Source organism: Platalea leucorodia, assembly GCF_965183815.1.
Source record: "Platalea leucorodia genome assembly, chromosome: 30".
Lineage (NCBI taxonomy): Eukaryota > Metazoa > Chordata > Aves > Pelecaniformes > Threskiornithidae > Platalea > Platalea leucorodia.
The window spans coordinates 753526-758737 of record NC_138852.1 but is presented as its reverse complement, the minus strand read 5'-3'; the positions used below and the strand labels follow the sequence as shown (position 1 = coordinate 758737).

The window sequence follows — 5212 nt, the reverse complement described above, 5'->3', positions numbered from 1 at the left end:
TTGATCCAATGGAACTCAACATTATCATGAGCTTAGCCCCAAAACCACTGAGAACATAACGAGAACAGAAACGAATTCCTTGGACATTTTCTTGGCACTGCACCCAAGAGATCTCCTTTAATCGAAGAGCTGCTATCTGACAGGCCACATGTGACACAGTGTTGTGCAAGGGTCAGGCACAACAGGATCAAACCTCCATAGAAGCAGCAGAAACCCAGAAAATTATCTCTAAGTAGAATTATCACAGGAGAAAAAAGCAGAATTGTGGCCTAAGATAAACTCTGGGAAACATGCAGAGGAGGGGAGGCAGGTTATTGTCAGGGAAACATGATTTATTGGGACCGTTTCCATAGGACATTTTTTATTTCCTTGTTCCTCATGCTGTAGATGAGGGGGTTCACTGCTGGAGGCACCACTGAGTACAGCACTGCCACCACCAGGTCCAGGGAGGGGAGGAGATGGAGGGGGGCTTCAAGTAGGCAAAAATGACAGTGATCAAAAACAGGGAGACGACAGCCATGTGAGGGATGCACGTGAAAAAGGCTTTGTGTCATCCCTGCTGTGAGGGAATCCTCACCACAGCCCTGAAGATCTGCACATAGGACAGCACAATGAAAACAAAACACCCAAAGTCCACAAAAAGACTAAACATAATAAGCCCAACCTCCCTGAGGTAGGAGTGTGAGCAGGAGAGCTTGAGGATGTGGGGGATTTCACAGAAGAACTGGTCCACAGCATTGTTGTGGCAGATGGGTATGGAAAATGTATTGGCCGTGTGCAGGAGAGCATTGAGAAAAGCACTGCCCCAGGCAGCTGCTGCCATGTAGACACAAGCTCTGCTGCCCAGGAGGGTCCCGTAGTGCAGGGGTTTGCAAACGGCAACATAGCGGTCGTAGGCCATGATGGTGAGAATATAATACTCTGCACCAAACAAAAAGAATACAAAGAAGACCTGGGCAGCACATCCTATGTAGGAGATGTCCCTGGTGTCCCAGAGCAAACTGGCCATGGATTTGGGGAGAGTGGTGGAGATGGACCCCAAGTCAACAACAGAAATGTTGAGAAGGAAGAAGTACATGGGGGTGTGGAGGCGGTGGTCGCAGGCGATGGCAGTGATGATGAGGCCGTTGCCCAGGAGGGCAGCCAGGTAGATGCCCAGGAAGAGCCAGAAGTGCAAGAGCTGCAGCTCCCGTGTGTCTGTGAATGCCAGGAGGAGGAACCGGGTGATGGAGCTGCTGTTGGACATTTTATCCCTCTGGGCATGGAGATCTGTTCGAGGAGGTAAAAGAAGTGAAAAGTTGGGGCAGACTGCTTTCAGAAAAATCTATTCAGTTTCTTATAGGATCCCCCCAAAGAGCCTTTCACTTTTCAGGAAGAGCTTTGGTGAGCTCTGGTTGGTGCTGGCTGAGGGTGCCCCAGGGAGCAGGAGGCTCTGCTGGGGGCTCTGCAGGATTCAGTCCTGCCCTACAGCAACAGGTAAACAGGAACTCAGGGTGATCTCAGATTAAATCCACTTGTGATGTCAAAGAGCTTTTCATCATTGTCACTCCCAATTCACCTGACTGCAGAGCAGAGCAAAAGCAAATTTTGTATTGTGCCTTCTGTTGTACTTGCCCCAGCACAGCTGAGGAGTGGTCTGAATGCAGCAATGCCTGGCATTTCTGCTGCACTGCCAGGGAAACCTTGTGGGTCCTGAGACTGGGCACAGGGACTGTCCCTTAGTGCAGAGTGAGGACAGCCGCTCTGTCCATCAGCCCTGCTCTCAGCTGCCCTGTGCTGGCAGCTCTTCCACCTGGAAGACTATCGCACTCGGGTGTTCCCCCCAAAAGAAAGAGGCCACTGCTGGGAGCAGGGGAATCCAGTTTCCAAGTGCAGATCTCCAAACCCCTCACCCCATCTCATCGTACCTGAGGAGGATCTCAGCTCTGCCCTCCCAACCAGGGACACAGAGGGCTCATTACAGGTGCCCACATGCAGCCACCCAGCAGCATTTCAATGGCCTTAGCACCGAGGTGTCTTCTCCATGGGGCTCCTGCAAAACACAGAGATGCCCTGGGAGAGCTGTGCCCTACGGGAGGGCAGCCTGCAGCCCAGCAGGACCTCCCAAGGACAGAGTCAACTCTCCTGAATTTGTTATGTCCTGAAGGGAGGGTGAGATCCCTGCCAGCCACACACACTGCAGTACCCAGAGCCCCACAGGTGAACAGGGTGCGAGCTGGATGCTTTTCCCCCATGGCCATATGTGCATGACAGCACACGCAGTGTTGGTGTCTGAGCTGTACTTGAATCCTCACCTCCCCACAGCAGTGAGTGTACCAGTAAGAAGAAGGGCGGCAGGGAGAAGAGGAGAACATGCCAAAGGAGCCCTGTCAAGGGAGGCAGGAGAGGGAGACAGAGAGAGACCCTTGAGCTTTAACTCTCTTTGGTGGTCAGGCTGCTTGGGAAGGCAACCCATGTCCAAGTCTCCATGACATTAAGGGCAGAGGCTCTGCTGTGTGAGTGAGAAGACCAGGGGGTTGCTCCAGGAAAGCACCTGCACTGCGGGGGATGGCAGGGAGATGTCTGATTCTCCACTCCCACAGCATTTCTGGCAGCAGGTCTCTCTTCCTTCCTGCCCATGTCTCTGCTGCCTGCAGATCTTCTTGGCCATGACTTCTTTCTGTGTCCCCACATCTCCTCCCTCTTCATGCTCACAGACCCCATCCCACCTGCTGTGTGCTCAGCTCTGCCCTGCAGGCACCTCCTGGCAGCAGGGCACTGCCCAGGGGCATCTCTGTGTGTGCAGGGGCTAAGGAGCAGCTCAGAGAGGTCCTAAAGAGAACTGGGGTGTCACTGCCTACTCCAGAGCAGCGAAATAAATGCCCATCTCTCACTGCCCACCCAGCCAACCAGGAATGGAAAAGCCCAAAGCAGGGGTTTCTTCCCTTTCAGGCAATCCCCTTCCTTGACATCCCTCTTTAGAATGACCCTCTGCAAATATCCTCCTGGTGATGTAGAAGTCTGAGCAGCCCTGACCCACGCTGCACCCTCTGAACAGTGGAGGGATCCTGCCCTGCTTCCACCCACAGGTTCTCCCCGCAGCTTTGAAGGGTGCTCCCTGGGTGGGCTGAGTGCTGACCCGGTCAGACGGCAGAGTCCCTGCCCTGGTGCACAGCCCCCTGCGGCGTGGTGACCCTGCTCTGATGGACAGCCCTGGGCACCCACAGGTGCACACCGACCTTCAAAACCCCAGAAGGCAACAGCTGTATTGCCTTTTCCTTCTGACGGTGCAGCAGGGAAGTCCTCCTCTGCAGTATGTCCTCCTCCTCTACATTGTGAACTGTGAGAGTCCTCCTGAAAATCCCATAGGCTGTGCGATGTAGCAGCCTTTGGATATCCCTCCAGGAACACCAGTTACATTGGCCTGCAACCAGGGACTTACCATGTAGAGGGCTGTGAAGATCTCTCCCATGCGGTGAGCTCTCACCATCCTCCCACTCCACACTGCCTTACAGTCTCTCTGCCTCACTCCTCTCCTCTCAGCACTTGCAGGCAGTGCCCTCAGCCCTGCTGCCCTTTGCAGAGGAGCTGCTCCTGGGCAGAGCTGTCTCTCTGCAGTGCTGCCCACTTGCCAGCAGCTCCCTCCATGCCAGGAGCCCAGCCCAGCTCAGCAGCAGAGGCCCAGCCCAAGGCACCACTTTCTCTGCCCCTCTGGGCTCCCTCCAGGGGTCCCTGGGGCTCCAGGGGAACCTGCTGTGAAACAGGCTGTAGAAAACACTTCTTTTCCATCCCTCAGCTGGGGAGACACAATTATTCCTAGCACTGTCATTTCTCCTATCAGGAAAAGATTTGGGCAGGAGAGACAGCTTACCTTGTCCCATCATGAGAGAGGACAAGCAGACAGTGAGAAGGAGGAATCTCCATTACCCCTGCTGAGGGAAGGGATGGAGATGAGTCAATAGACACATCTCATCTGTGGGTTTGCAGTCCTGGGGCTAGAAGGGGACTTAGCTCCCTCCCACGCACAACACAAACCAACAGGAGGTGGGATTCCTCTCTCATCAGGTGTTCAGGTGGGCACAGAATAGGCACCTGCATGGGAGCTCCTTGTCTCAGTTCCCATGCCTGTTAATGGGGATGGAGGGCAGGATTGGGCTGTTCAGACACAACGCCTGGTGACATTGAAGGTGTCAGGGGTGGTCGAAGATCTGTGCAGGCAACTGCAAGCTCTAATGGAGCCATTCGTAGAGACAGGCCAACACCTGGGGGAATCCTCTTAGAGGCTGCTGGGAATTTTCTTTGGCCAACTGAAATGACAGCTGATGCCCAAATGAGGTCAAGTGAACCTGCCCCCACTCATTATGTTCAGGGCAGCCTTGAGAGTTATTCGTCTGAACGACTGGAGCCATGTGCCACAGGGAGAGCTCAGGCTCTCCCTCTTCTCCATCAGCCGTATTTACTAGGTCACCACTCACTCTACTGGCAGTTGTCTCATGTTCATCCCCACATTGCCTTACAGAGATCCAGGTGTCTACTCAATGTAATGTTTAAATCCAGGCCCAGAGAGCTCCATGAGATGCCAAGGCTTGCAGAGACAGCACAGGACCAGTGACGAGTGGTGCTCTTCAGGGGTCAGTCTTGGGACTGGCGCTGCTCAGCATCTTTGTCGGTGACTTGGACAGAGGGATTGGGTGCACCCTCAGCAAGTTTGCTGATGACACCAAGCTGTGTGGTGCGGTCGACACGCTGGTGGGAAGGGATGCCATCCAGAGGGACCTTGACAGGCTGGAGAGGTGGGCCCATGCGAACCTCATGAAGTTCAACAAGGCCAAGTGCAAGGTCCTGCACGTGGGTCAGGGCAATCCCAAGCACAAATACAGGTTGTGCCGAGAATGGATTGAGAGCAGCCCTGAGGAGAAGGACTTGGGGGTGTTGGTTAATCAGAAACTCAACGTGACCCGGCAAATGCAGCCCAGAAGGCCAACCATATCTTGGGCTGCATCAAAAGAAGCATGACCAGCAGGGCGAGGGAGGTGATTCTGCCCCTATACTCCACTCTCGTCAGGCCTCGCCTCAAGTACTGCATTCTGGTCTGGGGTCCCCAACAGGTGATTCTCCCCCTCTACTTCACTCTCATGAGGCCCCACCCAGAGTGCTGTGTTCAGGTCTGGGGCTCCCAATAGAAGACGGATATGGAGCTGTTGGAGTGAGTCCAGAGGAGGGCCATGAAGGT

At 54.3% G+C, this 5212-nt stretch overlaps 1 pseudogene across 1 annotated transcript; it reads right to left on the bottom strand.

The window, feature by feature from the left end:
• Positions 1-332: 332 nt before the first annotated feature.
• LOC309601293 (olfactory receptor 14A16-like) lies at positions 333-3860 on the bottom strand (annotated as a pseudogene). The gene is made up of 2 exons: positions 3851-3860; positions 333-1269 (listed from the first exon to the last, which is right to left on the bottom strand). The product of its transcript is annotated as an olfactory receptor 14A16-like (transcript).
• Between the last annotated feature and the right edge of the window lie 1352 nt (positions 3861-5212).